Source organism: Loxodonta africana, chromosome 8 (assembly GCF_030014295.1).
Source record: "Loxodonta africana isolate mLoxAfr1 chromosome 8, mLoxAfr1.hap2, whole genome shotgun sequence".
Lineage (NCBI taxonomy): Eukaryota > Metazoa > Chordata > Mammalia > Proboscidea > Elephantidae > Loxodonta > Loxodonta africana.
Window position 1 is genome coordinate 120,988,041 of NC_087349.1, and position 14,077 is coordinate 121,002,117.

Consider the following 14,077-nt stretch of genomic DNA (forward strand, 5'->3'; position numbering starts at 1 on the left):
CCAGTTCGCCCCTACTGACAAGGAAGTTATCTATACCCCACTTATCCCTACGCAACCAGAGAGAGGCCATCACTGTTATCAGTTTATCAGTTCCCAGAGATTTGACACCATCGTGAGATGGTGCCTCTACCATTCCATGGAGTACTTAGTTGGTGAGACTGCTTGCTGCACCAAACTGTCAAGTCAAGGTCTAAGATCACCAAGAAAGGTATGCCTTACACATGGGCATGGATGGAACATTACTCACATAGAGAAGAGTCAGCTATGACAGCTTCAATAGTGATCACCAGTTCCCCAGTTCACCAACACCAACACAGGGCTGGTGTTCCGCACACACCCCTCTTGTGTTGCAGTTAAGAGACACTGTTCACCCTCAGGTGAGGGTCACAAGGGCCATGGCAGACTATCCTCCCAACAGTACGTAACTTGATTGAATCATTCTCTTGCTCTAGCTCCTTTCTGAGGTCTTTTTTTTTTTTTTTTTATTGTGCTTTAAGTGAAAGTTTACAAATCAAGTCAGTCTTTCACACAAAAATTTATATACCCCTTGCTATATACTCCTAATTGCTCTCCCTGTAATGAGGCAGCCCGCTCCTTCCCTCCACTCTCTCTTTTTGTGTCCATTCCGCCAGTGTCTAACCCCCTCTGCCCTCTCATCTCCCCTCCAGAAAGGAAATGCCAACATAGTCTCAAGTGTCTACTTGATCCAAGAAGCTCATTCTTCACCAGCATCTTTTTCTATCCCATTGTCCAGTACAATCCCTCTCTGAAGAGTTGGCTTTGGGAATGGTTCCTGTCCTGGGCTAACAGAAGGTCTGGGGGCCATGACCACCAGGGTCCTTCTAGTCTCAGTCAGACCATTAAGTCTGGTCTTTTTACAAGAATTTGGGGTCTGCATCCCACTGCTCTCCTGCACCCTCAGGGGTTCTCTGTTGTGCTCCCTGTCAGGGCAGACATCGGTTGTAGCCAGGAACCATCTAGTTCTTCTGGTCTCAGGCTGATGTAGTCTCTGGTTTATGTGGCCCTTTCTGTCTCTTGGGCTCATAATTACCTTGTGTCTTTGGTGTTCTTCATTCTTCTTTGGTCCACGTGAGTTGAGACCAATTGATGGGTCTTAGATGGTCCCTTGCTAGTGTTTAAGACCCCAGATGCCACTCTCCAAGGTGGGATGCAGAATATTTTCTTAATAGATTTTTTTTTAATTAACTTTTATTAAGCTTCAAGTGAACATTTACAAATCCAATCAGTCTGTCACATGTAAGTTTACATACATCTTACTCCCTTCTCCCACTTGCTCTCCCCCTATTGAGTCAGCCCTTTCAGTCTCTCGTTTTGTGACAATTTTGCCAGCTTCCCTCTCTATCTTCCCATCCCCCCTCCAGTCAAGAGTTGCCAACACACTCTCCAGTGTCCACCTGATTTAATTAGCTCACTCTTCATCAGCATCCCCCCCCCCCCCCCCCCCGCTGACCAGTCCCTTTCATGTCTGATGAGTTGTCTTCGGGGATGGTTCCTGTCCTGTGCCAACAGAAGGTCTGGGGAGCATTGCCGCCGGGATTCCTCTAGTCGCAGTCAGACCATTAAGTATGGTCTTTTTATGAGAATTCGGGGTCTGCATCCCACTGATCTCCTGCTCCCTCAGGAGTTCTCTGTTGTGCTCCCTGACAGGGCAGTCATCGATTGTGGCCGGGCACCAACTAGTTCTTCTGGTCTCAGGATGATGTAGGTCTCTGGTTCATGTGGCCCTTTCTGTCTCTTGGGTTCTTAGTTGTCGTGTGACCTTGGTGTTCTTCTTTTTCCTTTGCTCCAGGTGGGTTGAGACCAATTGATGCATCTTAGATGGCCGCTTGTTAGCATTTAGGACCCCAGACACCACTTTTCAAAGTGGGATGCAGAATGTTTTCATAATAGAATTATTTTGCCAATTGACTTAGAAGTCCCCTCAAACCATGTTCCCCAGACCCCCGCCCCTGCTCCGCTGACCTTTGAAGCATTCATTTTATCCCGGAAACCTCTTTGTTTTTAGTCCAGTCCAATTGGGCTGACCTTCCTTGTATTGAGTGTTGTCTTTCCCTTCACCCAAAGCAGTTCTTATCTACTGATTGATCAATAAAAAACCCTCTCCCTCCCTCTCTTAATAGATTTTATTATGCCAGTTGACTTAGATGTCCCCTGAAACCATGGTCCCCAAACCCCTGCCCGTGCTACGCTGGCCTTCGAAGCATTCAGTTTATTTAAGAAACTTACTTGCTTTTGGTTTAGTCCAGTTGTGCTGACCTCGCCTGTATTGTGTGTTGTCTTTCCCTTCACCTAAAATAGTTCTTATCTACTATCTAATTAGTGAATACTCCTCTCCCTCCCTCCCTTTCTCCATCCTCTCGTAACCATCAAAGAATATTTTCTTCTCTGTTTAAACTATGCCTCAAGTTCTTATAATAGTGGTCTTATACAATATTTGCCCTTTTGCAACTGACTAATTTCACTCAGCATAATGCCCTTCAGATTCCTCCATGTTGTGAAATGTGTCACAGATTCCTCACTGTTCTTTATCGATGCGTAGTATTCCATTGTGTGAATATACCATAATTTATTTATCCATCCATCTATTGATGGGCACCTTGGTTGCTTCCACCTTTTGGCTATTGTAAACAGTGCTGCAATAAATATGAGTGTGCATATACCCGTTCGTGTAAAGGCTCTTATTTCTCTAGGATATATTCCAAGGAGTGGGATTACTGGATTGTATGGTCGTTCTATTTCTAGCTTTTTAAGGAAGCACCAAATCAATTTCCAAAGTGATTGTACCATTTTATATTCCCACTGGCAGTGTAGCAGTGTTCCAATCTCTCCACAACCTCTCCAACATTCATTATTTTGAGTTTTTTGGATTAATGCCAGCCTTGTTGGAATGAGATGGAATCTCATTGTAGTTTTGATTTGCATTTCTCTAATGGCTAATGATCGTGAGCCTAATTGGACTGGACTAAAAGCAAAGACAGAGTGGGGTGTCGCTCTAACAGATACCTAGAATGTGGAAGCTGTTTTGAAACTGTTAATGGGTAGCAGCTGGAAGAATTTTAAAGTGCCTAATGGTAAAAGCCTAGATAGCCTTGAAGAGACTGTTGGTGGAATTATGGACATCAAAAACAATTCTGCTGAGAGTTCAGGAGGAATTGAGGAGAACTGTTAACACTGGAGACAGCACAGATGGTGAGAAGCAGCAGCAGAGAATTGGCAGCTGTAGAACCAGGAAACCAGCGTGAGTGGACTGACCTGCAGAGCGAGAGAGCTGAGTGCCTCCCGGCAGAAGCTTACTGATGGAGTGGGGTGTCTCCAGGCACTTATTGGTAGAACTACAGAGCTTTGGAACACTTGTCCCAGCAGGGCAGACATGGGCAGTGAGGCCTCAGGGACCGAAAGGCCAAGTAACAAGGAAGCAGAAGTTGAAGAGACAAGGAACACAGGAAACAGAGCTGCCTCAGTCTCAAAGGGTAGGGCCATGACCTCTGGGGTCTGAAAGGGTGGAGTTGCCACACAGATGAACTCGGAGAATGGGGCTGCCCAAATCCAAGGGAGCAGTGTTGCCATTCCAATGGGCCTGGGAGGTGGAGCTGAAGGCCTCCACCCTGAGGTACCTCCACCCAATATCCAGAGAGTGCAACCAACACCCAGATTCTGGGGGCCAGGGCCATTGCCTCAAAGGTTTCAAAAAACAGAGGATTATTTTCAAGGCTTAAGAGCTAATGTAATGTGTTCTGTTGACTTGTCTGGTGTCTGTTATCCTTTCTTTCCCTCCAATTTCTCCCATTTGTAATGGAAATGTCTAGCTTGTGCCTGTTCCACCATTGTATTGTGGAAGCAGATAACTTGTATTCTAGATTTCACAGATGAATAGGAATTTTGCCCCAGGACAGAATTTGCATTTGGAGTTGATTTAAGACTTTTGTTATGATATGATGGGATGAATGTGTTTTACATGTGGCAGTGACATGAATTTTGGGGACCAAAGGGTGAAATGTCATGGATTTAATTTGTCTGCAAAAATTATCTGTCAACTTGGATAGGCCATGATTCCCAGTATTGTGTGATTGTCCACCATTTTGTCATTGGATGTGATTTTCCTATGTGTTGTAAATCCTGCTTCTGTGATGTTAATTAGGCAGGACTCAATCTACAGGATTAGGTTGTATCTTGAGTCAATCTTTTTTGAGATATAAAAGAGAGAAGTGAGCATATAGACAGTGGACCTCACACCACCAAGAATGTACCAGGAGCAGAGCGCGTCCTTTGGACCCAGGATCCCTGTGCTGAGAAGCTCCTACTCCAGGAAAAGATTGATGACAAGGACCCTCCTTCAGAGCTGACAGACAGAGAAAGCCATCTACCGGAGCTTGCGCCCTGAATTCAGACTTTTAGCCTCCTAGACTGGGAGAGAATAAATTTCTCTTTGTTAAAGCCTTCCACTTGTAGTATTTCTGTTGTAGCAGCACTAAATAACTGACACACTTACCACCTACAATCTTATGGAAAGGTTGAAAGGACCAATGGCATCCTTAAATTTAAATTAGCAAAACTTCAGAAACTCTTGAGCTCCCTTGGCCATATGTATTCCCACTAGCTCTTACAACCATATACTCAACTCTCTGGGAGCATATCAGTTATCCCCTTCGAACTGGTAACTGTAAGGCCCATGCTTTTGCAAATTTCACTTCCAATACTACACTCTGCAGACATGGCCAAATATTGCAAGAGATTCATGTACCCAGTCCTATCACCTTCGGCTTAGGGACACCTTTCCACAACATCATCCTAAACCGTCTCTCCATGATCTTCAACCAGGAGATTTTTGTCTATTGAAAGACAGCAGAGAAAACTGCTCCTGAACTTCATTGAAAGGGACCTGATCGGGTACTGTTTACAACAAATACAGCAGTGAAATTCAGGGAGTCAGCCCTTGAGTACCTATTTCGCAACTAAAGAAGTAATTCAGCATTCCACACAATTGGAAGGCTACTCCAATAGGAGACCTTGGCCTGATGGTTCTCAGCAATCATCCAGAAGTAGCCAATCTTCAGAAGGATATAGCTGACCCAAGACCTTGGGATAAGCTGATGACCACAGATAATGGATAGCTCCTGCCCAAGATGTCAAACCAAGACCCCTATCTAATTCCTGCTTTGTGTATCTGCTTGCTTAAAATCATTCATCTGCTCATTTTCTATAGACACCTTGTTGCCATACACTCTTAATGGCTTTTTCCCTTTACTCTCCTCCTTATTATGATTGTCAGAACATAGTCATTTTAACATCATTCTTATATTACCCCAAATAGTAGTTGTCACTGCCCTTAATCTTACTGACTGCTGGACATGCCATCCATCACCAGACTCCAACGATAAAAACCTATGGACAATTCCAGTTCCATCCAATGAGACTATAGGGAATTACAGTTGATGGCATTTCCACTTGCACCTACATGGACAAATCCAAAAACAAATCAACCTGTGATTTTGTTAGCGTCCCTCTTTCCCAGAAAGAGAATTGATTATTACAATCTGTTGATCAGGCTCTAGGTAATTCTAAATTTGAATTCAACAATATTCATATGGCAATGGCCAAATATTTGCCACCTGGAAGGGACTAAGAGAGATCCAAATATGTAACCCAGCTAATGTTAAGGCCCTGGTTTTAATATCTTCTCATGAACAATTCCTTCCTTCCTGGATCTCCTGTGCCCCTACTAGATACAACTTCCTTTGTGACAAGGATGCCTGGTCTTGTTTGCCTCACACTTAAACTTTATGCATTTTAGGAATACTGTTCTGGGACTTTTTTTGTACACAGAGATCTTAATTCTATAAATCACCAAGGTTGAAAATTCTGACTCAGACATGATCCCCAAAAAGAGGCCACCCTTGATTATTCAGGCACATTACCTGGGGGAATTACTGACTCATTGTTTCTGTGAACAATTATAGCAGTATTTCCTTTGGTGAAAATCATACAAATAGAAAAGACTGTAAAAAAACATTATGAACTCTGGTAGAAGCTATTAATGACACCGCCTCTGTCCTAGACTGAATACAGATCAGTCTCAACTCATTGACATGAATAGTGATGGACAATTACATTGCTCTAGATTTTTTGTTGGCTAGTCAAGATGGCGTCTGTAACATTGCTAACATCTCTTGTATTTGGATCAAGATGGAGCAGGCCCTACATTACCTTAAGGAAAAAGCTTTATCCTGATGACCAATGGGATTTGTTCTCTTGACCTGGAGAACTTGTGGTTGCTCGGTGCTGTCAAGTTGGTTCTGACTCACAGTGACCCTAGGTACAACAGAACGAAACCTTGCCTGGCCCTGTGCCATCCTCACAATTGTTATGCTTCAGCCCATTGTTGCAGCCACTGTGTCATCCATCTTATTAAAGATCTTCCTCTTTTTTGCTGACCCTCTACTGTATCAAACATGATGTCCTTCTCCAGGGATTGGTCCCTCTTGATAACATGTCCGAAGTACATGAGACAAATTCTCACCAAATTTGCTTCTAAACAGCATTCTGGCTGTACTTCTTTCAAGGCAGATTTGTTCATTCTTCTGGCAGTCTATGGTATATTCAATATTGTTTGCCAACACCTTAATTCAAAGGCATCAATTTGTCTTCAGTCTTCCTTATTCATTATTCAGCTTTCACGTGCATGAGGCAATTGAAAACCCCATAGCCTGGGCCAGACATACCTTAGTCCTTAAAGTGACACTTTTGCTTTTTAACACTTTAAGGAGGTCTTTTGCAGCAGATTTGCCCAATGCAATGCATCATTTGATTTCTTGACTGCTTCCATGGGAATTGATTGTGGATCCAAGTAAAATGAAATCCTTGACAATTTTAATTTTTTCTCTGTTTACCATGATGTTGCTTATTGGCCCAGTTGTGAGGATTTTTGTTTCCTTTATGTTGAGGTGTGTCTTAGTTATCTAGTGCAGCTGTAACAGAATTACCACAAGTGGATGGCTTTAACAAATAGAAGTTTAGTGTCTCATAGTCTAGGAGGCTAGAAGTCCAAATTCAGGGCATCAGCTCTAGAGAAAGGTTTTCTCTCTCAGCTCTGGAGAAAGGTCCTTGTGATCAGTCTTCCCCTGGACTAGGAGATTCTCAGGCACAGGGACCCCCAGTCCAAAGGACGTGCTCTGCTCCTGACACTGCTTTCTTGGTGGTATGAGGTTTCCTATTGAGTCCTGCCTCATTAACATAACTGCCTCTAATCCTGCCTCATTAACATCATAGAGGTAGGATTTACAACACATAAGAAAGCCATATCCAATGACAAAATGGTGGACAATCACACAACACTGGGAACCATGGCCTAGCTAAATTGATACACATATTTTTGGGGGACAAAATTCAGTCTATGACAAGGTGTAATCCATACTGAAGGCTATGGTCTTTGATCTTCATCCGTAAGTGCTTCAAGTCCTCTTCACTTTCAGAAAGCAAGGTTGTGTCATCTGCATATCACAGGATGTTAATGAGTCTTCCTCCAATCCTGATGTTGAGTTCTTCACATAGTCCACCTTCTCAGATTATTTGCACAGCGTATAGATTGAATAAGTATGGTGGAAGGATACAACCCTGACACACACCTTTCCTGACTTTAAACCATGCAGCATCCCCTTGTTCTGTCCGAACAACTGCCTGTTGATCTATGTACAGGTTCCTCATGAGCACAATTAAGTGTTCAGGAATTCCCATTCTTCGCAATGTTATCCATAGTTTGTTATGATCCATACAGTTGAATGCCTTTGCATAGTCAATAAAACACAGGTAAACATCCTTCTGGTATTCTCTGCTTTCAGCCATGATCCACGTGATATCAGCAATGATATTCCTTGTTCTTCGTCCTCTTCTGAATCCTGCTTGAGTTTCTGGCAGTTCCCTGTCAATGTACTGCTGCAATCATTTTTAAATAATCTTCAGCAAAATGTTACTTGTGTGTGTGGTATTAACGATATTGTTCAAAAACTCCTGCATTCTGTTGGATCACCTTTCTTTGGAATGGTACATATACGGATCTCTTCCAGTTGGTTGGCCAGGTAGCTGTCTTCCAAACTTCTTGGCATAGACAAGTGAGCACTTCTAGTGCTGCATCTGTTTTTGAAATATCTCAACTGGTATTCCAACAATTCCTGGCGGCTCATTTTTTGCCAGTGCCTTCAGTGCAGCTTGGAACTCTTCCTTCAGTACCAGTGGTTCTTGATCATATGCTACCTTCTGAAATGGTTGAACGTCGACCAACTTTTTGGTACACAATCTCTGTATATTCCTTCCATCTTCTTTTGATGTTTCCTGCGCCATTCAATATTTTCCCTGTAGAATCCTTCAATATTGCAACTGGAGGCTTGAATTTTTTCTTCACTTCTTTCAGCTGGAGAAACGCCAAGCACGTTCTTGCCTTTTGGTTTTCTAACTCCAGGTCTTTGGACATGTCATTATAATACTTTGTCTTCTCAAGCCACCCTTTGAAATCTTCTGTTCAGCAATTTTACTTCATCATCTTCCTTTTGTTTTAGCTACTGTACATTCAAAAGCAGCTTTCAGGGTATCTTACAGGGGACTATTAACTGTTCCTGTTTTTGTCATAGTGGTCACAATGCTGGTTTGTTGCATTCTATCCAGAATCTTACATGTTGTTCCATGTGAAATTACCTTTCATTGTTGGGTGCCATCAAGTCGATTTTGATTAATAATGACCCTATAGGACAAAGTAGACCTGCCCCATAAAGTTACCTAGGCTGTAGATCTTTATAGGAGCAGATTACCAGGCCAGATCTTTTCTGCTGTGGAGTGATTGGTTGGTTCGAACAGGCTGACCTTTCAGTTAGCAGCAGCTGAATGCTTAACCAAAGCAATTTGACCTTTTGTTCCTGGTGTCTGAGGCCTGCCTGGGTTGACCTTTACCCAGATTGCAGTTATGTTGTTTCCGTTAGTTCTCTGTGACCATTCCAAGGAATTATCAAGCCCAATAGAGAAAGAGTGCCTTGAGGGAAAGAGTTGGTGTCAGAAATGGTGGAGAAGTTGGAGAACAAGGGTATATTTGAGCTTTGCCTCATAGGAACTTGCTTGATGCTGATTCTTATGGTTAGAGTTATTGTTACAAATGCTCAGTCATTCTCTCATCAGATGATTCCCATAATTATGCACGAATAAAAAGGTCAAGAAGATCTTGCAATGATGACAACTGAATAATCTCTGAGTGGTGAACATCTGAATCTCTAGCCTAAACTGGTGAACCTCTTGCAAGTGAAAAATGACTAAATAGGGACAGAGACACCAAATGAACAAACAATGGCCAGGTCATATGTAAAAATAAAATTCTGACCCCTGCAGTAACCAGCCAGGGAAGTCAAACAACCATCCCTGTATCAATGGGCCCAAAAAGGCCAGGACTGACTAATAACTCCTAGCTTCCTGATTCCTGTATGAAGCATGAATCCAGGAAAATTGGAAATATTCAAAAATGAAATGGAACACATAAAGATCGATGTCCTAGGCATTAGTGAGCTGAAATGGGCTGGTATTGGTCATTCTGAATCAAACAATCACATGGTCTACTATGCTGGGAATGACAGCTTGGAGAGGAATGGCATTGCATTCATCGTCAAAAAGAACTTTTCAAAATCTATCCTGAAGTACAGCATTGTCAGTGATAGGATACTATCCACATGCTTACAAGGAAGAACAGTTAATATGACTATTATTTAAATTTAAGCACCAATCACTAAGGCCAAAGATGAAGAAATTTAAGATTTTACCAAATTCTGCAATCCAAAATTGATCGAATGTGCAATCAGGATGCACTGATAATTACTGGTGCCTGGAATGCGAAAGTTGGAAACAAAGAAGGATCGGTAGTCGGAAAATATGACCTTGGTGATAGAAACTATGCTGGCGATTGCATGATTGAATTTTGCAGGACCAACGACTTCTTTATTGCAAATACCTTTTTTCACCAACATAAACGACGACTATACACATGGCCCTCACCAGATGGAACACACAGGAACCAAATCGACTACATCTGTGAGAAGAGACGATGGAAAAACTCAATATCATCAGTCAGAACAAAGCCAGAGCTGACTGTGGATCAGACCATCAATTACTCATGTGCAAGTTCAAGCTGAAACTGAAGAAAATTAGAACAAGTCCATGAGTGTCAAAGTACAACCTCGAGTATATCCCACCTGAATTTAGAGACCATCTCAAGTATAGATTTGACACATTGAACACTAATGCCTGAAGACCAGAAGAGTTGTGGAATGACATCAAGGACATCAGACATGAAGAAAGCAAGAGGTCATTAAAAAGACAGGAGAAAAATAAAAGACTTAAAGGATGTCAGAAGAGACTCTGAAACTTGTTCTTGAATGTTGAGTAGCTAAAGCAAAAAGAAAAAATGATGAAGTAAAAGAGCTGAATAGAAGATTTCAAAGGGTGGCTTGAGAAGACGAAGTATTATGATGACACGCACAAAGACCTGGAGCTAGAAAACCAAAAGTGAAGAACACGCTCAGCATTTCCCAAGCTGAAAAAACTGAAGAAAAAAGTCAAGTCTCTAGTTGCAATACTGAGGGATTCCTCAGGGAAAATATTAAACGGCTCAGGAAGCATTAAAAGAAGATGGAAGGAATACATAGAGTCACTGTACCAAAAAGAATTAGTCGACGTTCAACCATTTCCAGAGGTAACGTATGATCGGAACCAATGGTACTGAAAAAGAAGTTCAAGCTGCACTGAAGGCACTGGTGAAAAACAAGGCTCCGGGAAATGATGGAATGCCAATTGAGATGTATCAACAAACGGATACAGCGCTGGAGGTGCTCACTCATGTTTGCCAAGAAATTTGGAAGACAGCTACCTACCTGGCCAACCAACTGGAAGAGATCCATATTTACACCTATTCCCTAGAAAGGTGATCCAACTGAATGCAGAAATTATGGAACAATATCATTTCACATGCAAGCAAAATTTTGCTGAAGATCAGAGGTGGTTGCAGCAGTATGTTGACAGGGAACTTCCAGAAAATTCAAGCTGGATTCAGAAGGAGATGGGAACTGGTGATATCATTGCTGATATCAGATGGATCCTGGCTGAAAGCAGAGAATACCAGAAAGATATTTACCTATGTTTTATTGACTGTGCAATGGCATTTGACTGTGTAGATCATAACAAATTACGGATAACACTGCAAAGAATGGGAATTCCAGAACACTTAATTGTGCTCATGAGGAATCTGTACATGGATGAAGAGGCAGTCATTTGAACAGAACAAGGGGATACTGCATGGTTTAAAGTCAGGAAAGGTGTGCGTCAGGGTTGTATCCTTTCACCATACCTATTCAGTCTGTGTGCTGAGCAAATAATCTGAGAAGCTGGATGGTATGAAGAAAAACAGGGCATCAGGATTGGTGGAAGACTCATTAACAACCTGTGTTATGCTGATGACACAACCCTGCTTGCTGAAAGTGAAGAGGACTTGAAGCACTTAATGTTGAAGATCAAAGATACACAGCCTTCAGTATGGATTACACCTCAACACTAAGAAAACAAAAATCCTCACAGCTGGACCAATAAGCAACATCACGATAAACAGAGAAAAGGTTGAGGTTGTCAAGGATTTCATTTTACTTGGATCCACAATTGACATCCACGGAAGCAGCAGTCAAGAAATCAAAAGACACATCGCATTGGGTAAATCAGCTGCAAAAGATCTCTTTAAAGTGTTGAAGCAAAGATGTCACCTTGAAGAGTAAGGTGTGCCTGAACCAAGCCATGTGTTTTCAATTGCCTCATATGAATGGGAAATCTGAATAATGAATAAGGGAGGCCAAAGAAGAATTGATGCCTTTGAATTGTCATGTTGGTGAAGAACATCCAATATACTGTGGACTGCCAAAAGAACGAACAAATCTGTCTTAGAAGGAGTACAACCAGAATGCTCCTTAAAGGCAAGGATGGCGACATTACGTCTCACATACTTTGGACATATTATCAGGAGGGATCAGTCCCTGGAGAAGGACATCATGTTTGGTGAAGGGTCAGTGAAAAAGAGGAAAACCCTCAACAAGATAGACACAGTGGCTGCAACAATGGAGTCAAGCACAGCAACAATTGTGAGAATGGTGCAGGACCAGGCAGTGTTTCGTTCTGTTGTGCATAGGGTCGCTGTGAGTCAGAACTGACTCCAGAGCACCTAACAACAACAACAGCTTCCTGATTTTTTGAGCCCACTTCCAACTCAGGACCAACCAACCGAACACGTTGCAGTTGAGTCGATTCTGACTCATAGCAACCCTGTAATACAAAGTAGAGTTGTCCTATAGGATTTCTAGCAAGCAGCTGGTGGATTCAAAATGATGACCTTTTGGTTAGCAGCCAAGCTCTTAACCACTGCACCACCAGGGCTCCAGAGGACCAACCAGAGAAAGCCAAATATGCTCCCCTAACCAATCATATAGGATGTCATGCTTCTAGTTCATCTGTCTCCAGCTTCTCCACACCAACAGCCTCCAGTCAGGACAGACCTGAAGCCTTCCCTTTTTCCCACTACAAAGCTTTTCCCACTCTCTTGCCTGCCTTTGAGTCCCCGACAAATGTAAGTAATGGTGGTTGACTTTCTTGCTATAGCAAGCTCTGAATAAATAGGATGTTTGTTCTCATTTGCGTGTTCTTTGTCTATTTCCACATAACCCTGCAACCCATTTTCCACACAGCAGCAAGCAAATTATCAATTATCCGTGTTTCAAACTCCCTGGTGATGCCCACTTCTCTTCTCGGGTTCTGCCTGACCCCATACCTCATGTATGCTTGCACCTTGCCTGGCTTGCTCTTCCCTGGGGATTTTCTCTTTGTTGGTTTCTCTGTCTGGATGCTCTTTCTCTAGAACTCTCCATAGCTAGATCCTTTGCATTCAGTGGTTTCTGCTCAAATGTCACCTCACAGAAGCTGTCCCTGACCCCCCCATATCTCATGATTTCGTTTTCTTCCTTGCACTGCATACAGCTTGAATGGGCTTGTTTGCTTGTTCTCTTCGGTATCCCTAGAATGTAGGCTTCATGTCTTTGCTCCCCACTCGAACCCCAGGTCATCTACCAGTGCCTGGCACTGATGTTGCAGGCCCGCAGTTGAGTTTGGTTGGGCTAGTGGTCAAGGGGACAAAAAGTAGAGCCTGAGGCAGGAAATGGGGCTTCCATTAGGATAAGACAGGGCCGAGTGGCCAGGCTCAGTGTGAGCTGTGGAGGATCTGGAGAAGGCCCAAGACCTACTTGTGGCACTGCTAGCAGGGATAGGCCCCACCTGCCACCCTAGGGGTCTTCCCCTCTCTCCCAGGACTTCGGTGCTGAACTTGAGGGGTGCAGAGCCTCCAGGCCCTGGGCCCAGAGTGTGGAGTCTTTCTACACTGGCAGGGAGAGCTTGGCTCTCAGTTTCAAGGGTGTGGAATGACTGGGGGAGAGGGAGCCCAAAACGGCATTTTGACTTTGCATTTTGATCTCCTCCGCTATGAGCCCTGCACACAGCACCCTCTCCCACAATTTGGCCTGTCTCTGGCCCTCCTGCTAAGCTAAGCCAGCATCCAATAGTCAATAATCCTCTAGGTCCTCCCTAGCAGGCTGGAAGGGCCCTTGGCTTTTTTTAAAGTGGAGATAGGCCACTTAAACCTTTTGCTAAAGGGCAGAACACAGGGTGGGCATTTGGGATGGGCAGGGTGAGGCTGCCTTAAGCAAGGGCAGCTGGGGGAGGGTAGGGTAGGTGTGGACAACACAGAGAGACACCAGGGGAAGGAAGGAGCCAGCACCTGGCTGCAGGGCCAGGACTACCCCAGGCCAGACCCCTGGTCCCCTTCATGCCTGGAATCCACCAGCCTCGGCCTGCCCAGCCCCCTTCCCCACTGCCGCCTTGGTGCCCTCCCCTGGGAACCCTGACCTTTCTCCCATGCCCAGGGCTACAGCCCAGCATCTGCTCCTCACTCTGCCTGCACCAGCTGTGAGCCCAGAGGGTGCCATGTCTCTCCAGCCCTTAC